Genomic DNA, 16,381 nt, shown 5'->3' with positions numbered 1-16,381 from the left:
CGACGTAAAAAATTTGTTTTACCCTGCAATCTTTGCAATTGCTGTAAAGAAGCAGGGGGAGGAAGATTCACTATGGCTTCGACTTTAAGGGGATCCAAATGGATTCCCTCTCGGGAAACAAAAAACCTGAGAAGTCGGCCAGATTCAACGCAGAAGACACATTTGTGAGGATTAAGCCTAATTCGATAGTATCGACAGCGAAGAAAGATTTCGCGAAGGTGTGTAGGGTGGTCCTGACATTTAGCTGAATGAGCAGGGATATCATCCAAATAAGGCTGTACAATATGTCGAATGTCATGAAATGCATAAGACATTGCACGCTGGAAGGTAGCACCGGCATTTTTAAGACCGAAAGGGAGCTTCTTATAGGCAAAAGTCCCCCATGGGAAAGTAAAGGCAGTTTTGTGTTGATCAGCGGGAGCAATATTGATCTGGTTATAACCAGAGAAACCGTCCATAAAAGAATACATTTCACTTCCAGCACACTCGTCAATAATTTGATCAATGAATGGTGTGGGAAAATTATCTTTAGGACAGGCTCTGTTTATATCACGATAATCGACACAAACCCGAATTGTACCCTGTTTCTTGGTTACAGGTACAATATTAGAAACCCAATCTGTGAGAGGAATAGGATAAATAAAACCGGTGTTAAGAAGCTTCTCTACCTCGGCCTTAATCGTTGCAGCCTTTCAGGGGTGTACAGGGCGTAAACGTTGACGAACAGGCTTAGCACCTGGGTACGTGATTATCTCATGCACCACTATACTAGGATCAATGCCGGGCATTTCTTCATAGGACCATGCGAAGACATCACGAAATTCGCGAAAAAGTTTGGAATAAAGTTGAATCTCCTCTGGAGTACAAGTGACTCCAATGTGAAGATGCTCGACAATCCCTGGTTTGACAGAGATGTCGATGGGTTGGGTTTGCGTAATGTTCGCCATATTCCCTTCAGAAAACACCTGATCAATCTGAATAGGCGTTTGAAGGATTTGTGATGGGAGACAAGGAGCAAACCACTCGAGGCAAGTCAGAAAATTCTGCTGGGCAGGTAGAAACAAGGAACGATGGTGAGAATCATGCCAAGGAGGTTCCTCTAGAGACATGGTCTCAATAATGGCTTCGTTGGAGAGGAATGTTTCTCTTAAGGAGTCCGAAGAAGCCTCGTCTAGAAGCCCTGAGGATGGAGTAAGCGTAGAAGAGGGAGCCGAGGCAGCAATGATTTCAACATAATTAAGCTCGGCAGGACTCAACGGCATCCAGTCGCCCCAGGAATCTACTTGGTCTGTGGGAGGTATGATCCACAGGTCAGAACCAGTAGTGATCATATTGACAGAGGCGATATTTGGAGGAGGGAGCGGAAAAACACCCATAAGAGCGGGATCTTTGAAAAGTCCAGCTCCCAGACTCTCAGATAATTTGGAGGTATGCTCCACAAACGGGATGGTGCCTTCGGAAGAAGAAGCAAAGAAGGATAGCTGGTCAACGGTAACGATCTTCCCTTGATGAGGGAAACGAATGATACGAAAGAAAGATGAAGCGACAGCTTGCATCGCGTATATCCAGCTACGTCCGAGAAGGAGGTTGTAGGTTAGAGTAGCATCAACGACTTCAACTTCCATCTCGACCGTCTTCCCTTCCAAAGAGATGGGTAAACGTTGGAGTATACCGTAAGGACGGGACGCTCTTCCATCAAAAGCTTCCAAGGTAGTAGGAGACTGGCTCAGCGTTGGAGATCCAATAGCTTTCCAACAGGCAACAGACATGATGCAAGTTGAGGCACCTTCATCAATGACTGTACGATGAATCGTCTTGGAATCAATAATAACCTGTATTAGGAAGGCGATTTGGGGAGGCAGTCTCTGAGTATGGCGTTCTAAGTCAAAAGTAATTAAATCTGAATCAGCCGGGTCTATGCCACCAATGGTAGATAGCAAGGACTTCCTCTGAGAAGGGAAACTCTGGAGAACTTCTAAAGCGGACATAGCCGACGGAGTCTGTGCTAAGTCCTCAACGATATTGTAGTGCTGTGCAGCACGAGCATTCGGGTTGTAAGAGGATTTCCGGAGTACTCCTTTTGGAGGGGGTCGAAGAGGCGTCTCAGTGGTAGGTCTCTCAATGTGGAGTGGACCTGAACTGAACGGAGGAGCACTAGAGGGAATGTCAGGCTCCTTCCCGGCAGATGGCAGATAATCTTTCATTCGAGTACTGATATTGATAGGTACCGTACCAGCCATAAACACTTGAGAACCAAAGGAAGAGGGAGGCTGAGAAGGGTCAGCCACCATTTGAGTTTTTTGAGTTTGTTGAGTGGGAAAGGGCTCTTTGAGCACCGCAGGAGTCACAGGGGCGCCTTTTAACAAACGACTAACTTCGGACCGCCTCGGGCAGTCCTTGGTATAGTGATCCTCATCACAGATAAGACAAGGATACTTGGGTTTGTGTTTAACACCTTCCTTGGTTGGAGGTTTAGTGGCTTCCTGTTTGGGTTGCTCTGGCTTATTTTTCGCTTTCCCTTTCTTCTTTTCTTTCGAGGCCTTGTTTGCCGTATTGGACTGGACGGCATTAACCTCGGAAGTGACATTTGAAACGGGTGGTGCCTGGGAAGGTTGTTCACTTGAAGCAGTCGATTTTTGCTTCCCAGGGTTCGCGGGATTCTTCTTTGAGGATGAACTAACCGAACCGATAATACCGTCAACAGTTGGTGTTGGCGGGGCTTTAGATGTTCCTGGTCTTGGGGCATCAGACAAGTAATCATATAATGTACCTGATTGGGAATAGACTAAATCGAGGTACTGAGCGCGCGCAATAGCTTGTTCTTCAGTGACACACGCTCCCATGGCAATATCCCGAGCTATTGGAGGAATGAACGAAGTCGTAAACCAATCGGTAAGAAGCTGGTCAGCAATCCAAAATTTGATCATACGTCTACGCCGTCTCCATTCATGGATATGATCAGAGATATGCGTAGCCGTCGTTTGTCTTAAGGAAGTGAGGAGGTGTGTACCCGTTTCATATCGAATGGGTAACTGGAAATGAGTAAGAAATGCCATAGCCAAAGAATTGAAATCCTGAAAGGACCCGCGATTAAGTTCGATATACCACTTAGCGGCAGAGCCAGTGAGAGTCCTTTGAAAAAGGCGAAGCCGAATTGAATCATCAAGCCATGAATTGGATGAACACCACAAGTGATAAGTCATGACATGGGCTTGTGGATCTTCATTAGCTTTACCATCGAATTTCGGACAGTCACCAGGAATTTTGGTTGGAACCGAAGGCCAGTAAGGATTATGAAGAATAGGATCATTGGTCAATTTGGACACATCCGGTAATTCTAAAGTCGCTAAGAATGGTAATTGAGGATTGAAAGACATCTGGGGCTGCTGGTAGGATGGAGCACCAGGGTTCCAACCAGGTGGTGGTTGCCCCCATGGACTCTGTCCGGACGGATTTGGCCCCATATTGTATTGGCCGTAGGGATTTGTATTTTGCCCCCCAGCATAAGGATTACCAAACGATGCTGCAGATGCGCCATAGGGCTGTTGATACATCTGTGAAGGATTCGCCTGCAGTTGTTGGTAATTCTGGTATGGGGCGAACAAAGGTTGCCCTTGAGGTTGCTGGTAACCATACGGTGGTGGGACTCCAAATTGAGTTTGAGCACCAAGCTGGGTTTGATAAAAAGTTTGTGACTGAGCTCCAGCCTGCATTTGAAGACTAGATGGGTTTTGGGGTCCCGCTTGGGGCCACGGACCGGACCGGATTGAGCAGCGCCAGTAGGCTGTCCTGTAGGTTGGGCCAGCGGAGTCGCCAAATTGTTGGATAGGTAAATCCCCTCTGCGGACAGAGGTGATCCCACTAGCCTAAAACAGAACTAGCCACAATCAATTCACGCTGCTATGCAAGTTCCTAGTTGTACATTAAAGGTGAATTAAGGAGACCAACCTAGAGTCCAACGCTAATGTCGAAGCAGAGTTGAGCTTCCCGCTCCCTTGCTCCAGCAGGTCACAATCCTAGCGATCCTCGTGAACGGACACCTGCACATGCAAAGGAAAAACAGATACAAGCATAAAATCCACCAAAGTACAACTATATTTCAGTCAGAAAGGAAATAAATCAAACATCATTATAGTAGACAATGAGATTGGAACCATAACAACAGTCGTTCATTAATGAATAATAGACGGGAAAAGTTACAACCAAGGTTCTGACGTTGAACCTCTCCTCTGGCTAAGCGAGCAGCTATGTGTGTCTTGCAATATACCTCCTCTTCGGCAGCATAACCTCTCTGTGCTTCACTATCACTCGCGACAAGCATAATCACAACTAGCATTACTCAAAAACTAGCTTGTCTAATGCATGAGGACAGACATTTATAGATGGAGAAGGGAGGAAGATTCAATGAACCAGGACACCCATTGTGTATTGGCATTATCTCTGAAAGGATAGATGTCAAGGATAGATGATGACTCTCGACCTCTATCCGATGGATTTTACCCTCAAAAGACTTCGTGATCTGAAGGGAAAAACATATGGGTGCGCGTTTGTCAAAAATCATTACCAAACTGGGTTGGCGCAGGTGTTGTTCTGTGACAGAGCGCCAATGGTCGCACCCCCTTTTGAGGATCTCAGTGATTGGCGCAGGTAGGACACTGTGGACCTGCGCCAATGGAAAAAGAGCACTTTTCAGGGATAATTTGCAGAAGGTGTCTTCAGGGAACATGAAGTACATACTCAGGGGAATATAATGCAAGTGTTTTTGGGTTATGTCACTGTTCACAGGTCCCAGAATTCGTCCTTCAATGTACGGGAACGGGGTGATAGGGACGGTGACCAATGGTGACAAATTACTGTGTAACACCTATCAATGAAAATAACTCCATATTAATGTCTCTCCTCCCGAGAAGCCTTGTCTATATTCCTTTCTGGCACCCCATAGGGCTATGCCCCCAGGCTAGGATCACCACATTTTTATTTTTATTTTCAGAAGCAAAAACACTAGTTTATATAATGTGCGAGTACATTTTGAATTTTTTAGCATCCAAGATGATTTTGTCCCATAGTTCCACCACCCCAACAGCCAATATCCACCCCTGCAATGGCACCAAGTTGAATATTAAATATAACCAGCCCTGTATGTTCTAGCGCCCAGGAAAGATTAACCTTCACAGCAACAACAACATCAACATCCCAAACATCTGTAGGAATTTATAGTGTCAGTTCCTCAGACAGAACACCAAATGACATTGCTCACAAACAGATCACAGATCAGTACACCAATATTCTTGGCGTGGTTAAAACCCTCAAAGAGGGAAACAATCCATAGCCTGAGCCAACGCGGCCACTTCAGGCAATTTATTAATAAAAGAATGAAAATTTATATAAGCTTCTCTCATGAATGGTTACACTCCAAATGACCCTCCATGCTCTTTAAATAGAGATCATGGAACAATCAGGTGTTAAGCCACGGATCAAGTGTCGGTAATACCGAGGAGAGAATGAACCGTCAAATCACTACAATCGTGATCGTCAGATTGTAAGTTACAAAAGTAAATAGTACAGAAACACACTTCACCTAACTCTACACTAGACCAAGTTATACTTAATTATTTCCTATGTGTCAGAATATCCTAGCATCCCCCCTTAAGAACAACTTGGGATACCATGTAGGAATTTACAGGGTAAGTTCCTCAAACAGAACACCAAAGGACACTTCTCACAAATAGATCATAGATGAGTACACCAGTATTCTTGACGTGGTTAAAACCCTCAAAGAGGGAAACAGTCCACGGCCTAAGCCAACGCGGCCACTTTAGGTGATTTATTAATAAAAGAACGAAGATTTACATAAGCTTCTCTCATGAACGGTTACCCTCCAAATGAACCTCCATTCTCTTTAGATAGATATCATGGACCAATTGGGTGTTAAGCCATGGATCAAGTGTTGGTAATACCGAGGAGAGAATGAACCGTTGGATCACTACATATCGTGACCATCAGATTGTAAGTTACAAAAGTACATAGTAAAGAAACACACTTTACGTAACTCTACACTTGATCTGAAATGAGGGTTCGATAACTTGTTATGCTTACAAGAACCTCCCACTCCAAAGCTTAACAAATATATGATCTAGCTTATGTTGACATTCGCGGAATTAATTACTTGAAACAGGTGTATGTGTAATTTATTTTAATTGTTTAAGTTCTTTAAGTCCATTTGTTTCTGCTGATATTAAACACACATAAAAACCATATAATGTAGCAAATAAATATCAACACATAACAACAAATTTAATCTAGGAGTCCACTCGAATATCGTGGGCTACGTCTCCTTGAGATTTTGTCATCTTTACTGGGCTATTTGATATTATGGCGAAGTTTCTTTTAAAAGTTCCACACTCAACTCCAAAGGTTATTGAACTGAACCAATGGGCTTAGAATACCATCTATATCCCTGTCATGGCTGTCAACACTCTGCAAATAGATCTAAGCTCCCTTAGACTCGATTCCTTTAATCACTGCTATGAGCTTCCCTAAGCTTCTTAATGGCACTAACTCCTTCAGAATTCTTTAACTATAAATGAAACTTCATCTACTATCTCCAGCACATATCAGACACTGAAAATAGACTGATCGTTTTCTCAAAATGAGCTCTGCATTCCCAAACTAGGCCTTCCTCCATAGTTGGCACTAGGTTTCCTGAAACTTCCTTGTAGCATCTCTTCCTTTAGAAGTCTCCAAATTCTTATGAAAATCCATGAAATGGATTTATAAGGCTCATTACAGTCAGAAATGACTGTTGGTTCACTAATAACGAGTATTGGTAGCTCCTACAACTGCCTCCAAACCTTGGTGGCCCTGAGCTCCAAAATCTCCTTGGATGAAAATCTCTATGAAGATGACTTCTTCAGCTTCTATGGACTATTCCATTGGCTTCAAAAGGCTCCAATTAGCCTATCTAGCCTCTTGTTTCACTCTCCCTGGTCGAAAAAAACTCCTAGAATGCATTTAGTCAGTGTCCCCTAGGGATACTCCACTAAATCTAGTTAACTACACTTAACTGTAGTTAAATTTGGCAATTCCACCTTTTTAGTGCTCCGCCAAACTAAACCATCGGAGCTAACCGTTACCGGAACCTTCGGCATGCATGTGATGGGTATAAACTCCAGTGGTTAGGGATAAGACCATTGGGCTGGCGGTCAACATGCAACTGCATGGTTTGTTGCAAATGGTGGCATGTCGCGGACATGTGAGAAGATCTTATGGGACTGCTGGTGGTCCTAACCCTTGAACCGTGACTGGATACAACACAAATTTAACATGTTACCTTGATATGTTAAGAAACAACGATGGCGAAGGTGGTTGCACACTGTGCTAGCTTGCTGGAGCTCAAGGGTTCGATTCCGTCGGACCCCAACAAAATTTTACATGACCATTCTAGGGCCACGTGGCGGCCTCCAGGCTTGCCATGTGTCGACACCTGATTATTTACCCGAAAAGGAATATTTTGAGGAATATTCCAATGAATATTCCTTGGAATATTCTTTTTTTAATATTTTCAAAAATCAATTTATTCTTGGTCAAATGTCCATAAATTGCAGTTTATTGGACTTTTTCAAATTGTGATAACTCCTTCATATAGTGTCGATTTTTTGAACCATTCATGGTGCCAGAATTAGGAATACGAGATCTATCTATTCACTCAGGTTCGACACTCTTTTGAACAATTTTGAATTTGAGCTATCATTAAGGTCTTGGATCAATATCTGATCACTCCTCCCCATCAGGAATCTTTTGGACCTGAAAAGGCTGATATACTAATCTGTACAGTAGATGAGAGTACAACACCCTCTTCTTTCAGCCTCCATACACTTGCCTTTCATGGCTAATGCCTTTAAACCAAAACTCGAAGGTAGTCGACACTTCCCTTCGTGGATGTGCTTTTCCTCCTGTTAAGAACTATCTTCCTTGAACTCATTCAGAATTTCTATTACAAATTTTCTTCTAACATCTTGTCAAAATAAAAGGAAATAACTTGATGACATAAATTCTTGCTCCAACAAAAGAAACAAATTTCACATCATGTGAATCATCATCATGTCTTTACATCTTGTGTACAAATGATTGACTAAATCACAAGAAAATAAAAACATGCCTTTTCAAACAATTGACCCTTCAAGTCAAGCATGTACCAAAAGAACTTTAACGATTATTTTTCGAAGATGAAACACTTCATCATTATCTCCCTTTTACAATCTTGGAGACCAAATCAACTTTTCCAAGTCGACATGACATTGCATGCATGTTTAAATAAAACAATCAACCATTAAGTCAATTACACATACATGTTCAAATACAAGGAAATCATTAACATCCCTGTGTTCATACATACCATTCTCATGTATGTATTCGATTCTTCAACTTTCTCCTAAGCACAATCATAAGTACAAGATCCTCAATCATATGTACATGTACTTTCAAATCTGAAATGAATATAATTTTTGTGCAATAAAGTGAATCTACATACTCAACTTTTCCATCCCGCAACTTGCATTCCGTTAGCGAAGAAATGTGTCAAATCAAAAGTCATGCAACTTTAATTGGATAATAACTCTAGCCATTTCTTACCAATCCACATGAAAGGTGCTTCCTTTAACTGCACATCAACATCGATATGTGAATCGTCCTGACACACATCAATTATGGCAACTTCCTTTCCATTCTTTCCATACTCTTTTTCCACCTTCTTCAAATTTGTGGAAGCATTGTTGGATTAAAAGTCCAACACCTTTCAGCAGGGAAAATTTTAAGAACCCCCCCTAAATTTATAAATATAATAAATGGGCGAATCTCCATGGTATATAGGAAAAATGGAAGGCGATTTTATCAATAATATAATATGTATATATAATTTTTTGGCAAATCTCTCACCAGGCATGGCGAATATTTTACTCAATTATAAAATCTTGTAAGATCTTGGCGAGTCTTTCACTAAATAATAAAACTTTGTAAAGTCCTAGTGAATCTTAGCATAGGCTACATGCTGGTTTAATTCCCCCATTTAAATAGGCTACATTCCAGGTGAATACCATGGGTCAATACCATGTGCCATTTTGGTGAATACCATGGGTCAATACCATGTGCCATTTTTATTTTTATTAATTCTAATATTAGGGTTAATAATGGTTTTTTGCATGGTATTAATAACAATCTAGTCCATGGTATTTGTCCCATAGTATTTTTGCCATAGGTTTCACCTAAATATAACCTATTTTTTGAGTGTTCGTAAATATAAGGTGACTTATGGAGTAAATATAAAAAAATGTTTTATTTGTTTACCATACCTCTCATTTATTTATATTTTTATTAATTTACCATACCTCTTTTACAAATATGGTATTTGGCCCATAGGATTCACTTAAATAAAACCTCTTTCTTGAGCCTTCATAAATAGAACGAGGATTATGGACTAAATATAAAAAGAGGTTTTATTTATTTACGAGGATTATGGACTAAATATAAAAAGAGGTTTTATTTATTTACGATACGTCTAGTTTATTTATATTTTTATTTATTTACCGTACCTTTTGAGTAAGTATAAAAAGTTGTTTTATTTATTTACCATACCTCCACTTTACTTATATTTTTATTTGTTTACACTCTTACATGTATATAAGGTGAGTTATGGAGTAAATATAAAAAATGTTATATTTATTTACCATACCTCTCATTTATTTGTATTTTTATTAATTTACCATACCTCTTTTATAAATATGGTATTTGGCCCATAGGATTCACTTAAATAAAACCTATTCTTGAAAATGGGCCAATGGATTCACTTAAATAAAACCTATTCTTGAAAATGGGCGAATGGAAGGTTGTAAGTCCTAATTTCAAGGGCTAAATTTACCTTTTTTACCCTCTCCCTTAAAATAAGGTGTGCTATTTGAGGTGATTTGTAAAAATGTACTATGATACAAAATATTCGCCCACTAAAAATTTAAAACCCCTTAATTTCGCCAAAGGGCGAACATTCACCCCTAAAATTATCCTTGCCTTTCAGCAATATGTCCTTGCTTATGGAAATAAGTGCAACACATGTTCATCCTCTTTACAGCATAATTTGCATTTTCCAATGGACCTTTGGCTTCTTGCCTTCTTTCCTTCAAAAGTTTCCTGTATGTGGCCATTCTCTTCCAACATCTAGAAACACTATGGTTAACCAAACCACAAAAGGAACATGCAATTTTTTTCCAATGCTTATGTGGAAATTTACCATGCTTAACATAATCAAAAGAAATGTGATTGAAATCAGATTTATACCTTTCTCTTTTACCTTTGTTGTCTTCATGAGAAGGTGAATCGAATGAAGAAGTGGCTCCCTTCAGAACCCCATCAATCTCTTCAATGATTTTAGAGCTTTCACAACTCTCTTGTTCGAGTGCATGCTTATGAACACCTTCTTCTTGCAAAGTATTTTTCAAACAATTTCATTCCCCATGAATACAACCTTTACAAACTTGAGGTAGAGATCTTAAAATGAAACTCCTTCTAGAAACTGTTTCAATTGCCTTCATGGATGCTTTGGAACTTTCTCCATAAGATTGTCCATAGCCAAGACCCAAATACTTAGGCCTTTCCTCAACCATTATTGGCTCAACAATGCCTTGTGCATGTTTTCCCAATCCTTTTCCTTCATAGCCCATTTTTGACATTAACTTGGACCCTATGCCTCTTGTATGTTTTTCAAAAGAACCAACATAAACATTCTTAGAGGAAATTGAAGACAAACTAGAATTGTTTACCTCTTCTTCAAGCTGATACTTGACTAAGGCTTCTTTAGCAGCAAGGAGTTGTGTGTCCATATCATACATATTTTCTAGGTTCATATCTGCAATATGAAGTTTGCTCTCCATTTCCTACAATTTTTCAAAAAGCAACTTCTTCTATTCCTTCATGGAGTTCAACTGCTCTCGAAGTCTGGTGCTCTTCCTTTCATCTTCATACATTTCTCTCACCATATCCATCATGATGAACAAGTCTCGCTTCATGTCTTCATCAAAGAATATTGTGAAGGACGAGGATTTTGAAAACTCACTTGTAGAAGTTGTCATCGTCAAAATGAACAAAAGAACTTCAACAAAATTCACAAAGCTTTCAAAGAACTAATGAAAAATTTATGAACTAGATGGTAGTAGAATCAAATTCTTATTCAGGCAGCCTTTTGTAAACAAACCCTCTTATGCTTCAAGCGTTGCCTTGATGTCCTTTGGGTAAGGAGAATGACCTCAGCGCTTCTTCCTTCTTTTCCTCTCCTGGACTTAGCTATTAGTAGCTTTCCCTTCACCTTTGAAAACTCAAGCAATAGTCAGTTTACAAACAATCAAACAATCAAATTCTTTATACTGTTTAAAAACCTTTCAAGTCAAACAAGCAATATTTTGCTCTATTAATCAAGCATCCTGCTCTAGTACCACCTAATCTAAAATGAGGGTTTGATAACTTGTTATGCTTACAAGAACCTCCCACTCCAAATCTTAACAAATATATGATCTAGCTTATGTTGACATTCGCGGAATTAATTACTTGAAACAGGTGTATGTGTAATTTCTTTTAACTGTTTAAGTGCTTTAAGTCCATTTGTTTCTGCTGATATTAAACACACATAACATCCATATAATGCAGCAAATAAACATCAATAGATAACAACAAATTTAATCTAGGAGTTCACCCAAATATCGTGGGCTACGTCTGCTTGAGATTTTGTCATCTTGACTGGGCTCTTTGAGATTATGGCAAAGTTTCTTTTACAAGTTCCACACTCAACTCCAAAGGTTACTGAACTAAACCAATGGGCTTAGAATACCATCTATATCCCTGTCATGGCTGTCATCACTCCGCAAACAGATCTAAGCTCCAATAGACTCGATCCCTTCAATCAGTGCTCTGAGCTTCCCTGGGCTTCTTGATGGCACTAACTCCTTCATAATTCTTTAACTGTAAATGAAACTTCATCTACTGTCTCCAGCACATATCAAACACTGAAAATAGACTGATCATTTGCTCAAAATGAGCACTGCATTCCCAAAATAGGCCTTCCTCCACGGTTGGCACTAGGTTGCCTGAAACTTCCCTGTAGAATCTCAGCCTTTATAATTCTCCAAATGCTTCTGAAAATTCTTGCAATGGATTGATAAGGCTCATTATAGTTATAAATGATTGTTGGTTCGCTGAGAATGAGTACTGGTAGCTCCTAGAACTGCCTCCAACCCTTGGTGGCCTTGAGCTCCAAAATCTCCCTAGATCAAAATTTATATGAAGATGACTTCTTCAGCTTCTCTAGATTGTTCCATTGGCTTCAGAAGGCTCCAATTAGCCTAGATAGCCTCTTGTTTCACTCTCCCTGGTCGAAAACAACTCCTGGAATGCATTTAGTCAGTGTCCCCTAGGTATACTCCACTAAATCTGGTTAACTGCACTTAATTGTAGTTAAATTTGGGAATTCCACCTTTTTAGCACTCCACCAAACTAAATTGTTAGAGCTTATCATTACCGTAACCGTCGATGTGCATGTGATGGGTATAACCTTCGGCGGTTAGGGATAAGACTGTTGGCCTGGCGATCAACACGCAACCGCATGGTTTGTTGCAAATGGTGGCATGTTCCGGACATGTGAACAGATCTTATGGGACCTCTGGTGGTCCTAACCCCCGAACCATGACCGGTTACAACATAAATTTACCATGTTACCTTTATATGTTAAGAAACAATGGTGGCGGAGGTGGTAGTGCATTGTGCTAGCTTGCCGGAGGTCATGGGTTTGATTCCGTCAAACCCCAACAAAATTTTACATGAGCATTCCACGGCCACGTGGTAGCCTCTGGGCTTGCCACATGTCAACACCTAATTGGTCACCCAAAAAAGAATATTCCAAGTAATATTCCTTGGAATATTCTTTTTTTAATATTTTCAAAAATCAATTTATTCTTGGTCAAATGTCCATAAATTGCAGTTTACTGGACTTTTTCAAATTGTGATAACTCCTTCATATGGTGTCGGTTTTTCGAACCGTTCACAGCACTAGAATTAGGAAGACAAGATATACCCATTCACTTAGGTTCGACACTATTTCGAATAGGTTGAAATTTGAGCTATCATTAAGGTCCTGGATCAATATCTGATCAACACTAGACCAAGTTATACTTAACTATTTCCTATGTGTCGGAATATCCTAACAACATCTCCACCATCTGTCACAACCCCTAAATCTGAAATCCTTGCATGGTCTGGACAATATAAAAGATTCAATCCATCTCTCCGAGAGTGAGGAGAAGTTAGCAATTGTAAAATAGGGATCAAAATCCTCGGAGAAAGACATGCTTGCAATATTAATGATGTCACTCCAGAAAGGCATTAGGATGTCATCTAATGTGCAATAGGTGGTCTTGGAGCATACAAAATAGAATGTATATGGAACCGAGAAAAATGACAGCAAATAAGAAAGATCTACGAGAAGAGAATGTGGATCATTCCTAAGTTGTGTACCTCCACTAAAAAACCGCCCAGATAATAACCTAGGAGAAATAAACTGCCAAGCTACAACACTTATTTACAAAAGATGATATTGGTTTGAAGACATCATATAAGACAACACCTCAAACCAACCCTGTATGTTCTAGCGTCTAGGAAAGCTTAACCTTCATAGCAGCAACAACAACAACATCCCAAACATATCAACCATCTGTTATAGCACCTAAAGCCCAGAATCCATTGAAATAATAGGAAAGTTTACTACAATTTTAGTAAATTTACAAAATAAATATAAATAAAGAACATTCTACAGACATAAATTTTTTTATAAATGCAGTTTTAATGATGTATTATGTGAACACCATGAAACTTTTGGCACACTCACGATTGACGGATGTCGGGAACCTTTTCCCGATCCATATCCATTCACGGTAGATGGTCTTGGATCATGGACTTTTGGCTCTTAGAGGATGGGTCACTTTCCATTAATATTCCTAAACACTGTCGTTATCCTCCTCCTATAGCAAGACAATTTTTTTTGTAGGGGATCAGATGGGGAGTTGGTATATTAGTATACTAGTACATGCCCACATTAACTTTCCAAATTAGGATACAAATTGAGGGCAGGGCGGATCGGGTTTTTTCGTTGTGGGTGCCAAGTTCTTTGGATCACTGTTGGTGGATGGGACTGGAGTCAATATTTTAATCACTGTCACTACCACTACACAATCAATTGCCCTGTCTGAGGCCACTAACATTTATTGACAACCACCTGCCACATTGAAATTACACCTACTCTTACCTAATGTATTGGATTGTTGGCCTGCGTGCCCTTGCTGACCATCTGGCCACCAATGGACCAACCAGACTGATTCAACTCTGACACATCAATGCACGAAGCTTTCATTCAAGCCACCCTGGAGGCTGAGGTGGTGCACGCTGCTCAATTTACATAGGACCTTTACTTGAATACTGGAAAGAACATTGGGCAGGTGGGAAGATATGGGGTGGACCACGTGACGAGACACCATAAAATTCTTAATGGTTGAGCTGGCTCTATTCCAGATGCTTCTCATGTAGACCCTCCCCCCTTTACTTCTAGTCTCGCTTGTCACTGGGTAATAAGAAAAAAAAAATCATAGACTTGCTCTGATAACCATAGGCACTCCATTGTTGAGTTTTGGTTATGACATTATTTTAGGTAGGGTGAACAACCTCTAGAAGCATGCCTTAGTGGGAAAGTGATATTTTATAGACCTACCACAAGACAAGATGCAGGACTGGGTGGCAGCGAAGTGGAAATCTATCCTCAACTATCTTCCAATTGTTATCAGGCTCATTAACTCTTAGTACAATTTCCATTTACTCAGTCAATAGGATTTGAAGAAGATTCATAGTATTTCTTGGGTGCATGGGTGTGGATTTCTGGCGATGCATCCATGGTTTATCAGATCCAATCCACTCAGGGACACCCCTCGGATTAACCTGATTTGGGTTAAACTACCTGGGTTGCCTATCGAATTTGGACATGACATTCTTTTATGTATATTGGGAATGCAATCGGGAGATTTAAATATGTTGACCCTCAATGTTTAGGTGCTAGGGACAAACACATCGCCTGGATCCTTATTGAACATGGTTTTTTGGGTGGTTTCCCTGATTATATTGACCTAGTTTGGGACCAGACGAGTATCCACCAGTGTCTGGACTACTGGTGCATCCCCTTTTGCTACTTGGTTTGTCATCACACCGAACATCTTATGGCTCAGTGCCCACGAAGGCTTGGAAGATCGCCAAAGGTAAATATACCGCCTCGCCCCTGGATGCTCGTGAATAGGGATGGACATTGATCGAAGGGTGGTACAAATAAGGAAGATAATAGAACTAGTGATCCATATCAAAAGCTATACACAGGTACCACTATTCTGAACCTGCCTTATCTTTCTAGTTTAAACCACTCAGATCTCCCAACCTCTTCCTCTCCCATTGCGATACCATCCTCCCCCGAACGATCCCCACTGAATTCATTTGAATCAAACTTTTAGTCAGTGGATATCCTTTCGGTTCCAAATGATTTCACCCCTACCATACCCAATTATGGTTGATTACATAACCCACACCTCGCCCTTGAAAAAGGTCTCTCGGCTCACCAGCCTTCCAATGACCCTCCAGATAACATCTTCAACATACCTGTCTCCTCACATTCGGTGCCTCCTCTCGATATTCGGTGTCTGATGACACCCCTCACTCCCTTGGCTCACATGCATCCACCCCCGAGAACTCTACAGACAATGATATGGATTTCCTCATTAACAACAAAACCCTGGATCTTAAATCCCTCACCATTCATAGACCTCAGCCTACATCCTCATCGAAGATTAGTCCCAACTCAGCTCATAATATCATTATGCGACACAGACATAACCATGATAGTAGGCACTTCCATGGATGGCCCCAGGCAATTCCTTTCCATTCTGTTGACTCCCCCACCCTTATCAATGTCCCTATATGCTCCACTTCTGAACCACGGGCTCTTAGAAAGATGCAACCCAATGTTATAGACATTTTTGGGCCCTACAACCCCAAGCATGAAATGTCCATAAATCAAGGGCTCCTAAGTCCCTAAAAGTGTTGTTCTAGCCCCTAAAGGAACAAGGTCAACAGATTACAGCTTCTCCCAGAAGTTCTCCATGAGAAACTGCTCAGAATTGGTCAAAACAGGATCATTTCAGCTGCTCCACTGGCTAGGTGCATTGCATTACACCTAAATACACTGTGAGGGTGCGTTTCATTTCAAAATTCCCTTCTGTGGGGCGCGATGGGCGAGAAATGACAAATGGCAGTGTCA

Source organism: Pinus tabuliformis, chromosome X, assembly GCF_031772625.1.
Source record: "Pinus tabuliformis cultivar Carrire ecotype Pingquan chromosome X, CPIR1, whole genome shotgun sequence".
NCBI lineage: Eukaryota > Viridiplantae > Streptophyta > Pinopsida > Pinales > Pinaceae > Pinus > Pinus tabuliformis.
This window is presented reverse-complemented; position numbering follows the sequence as displayed.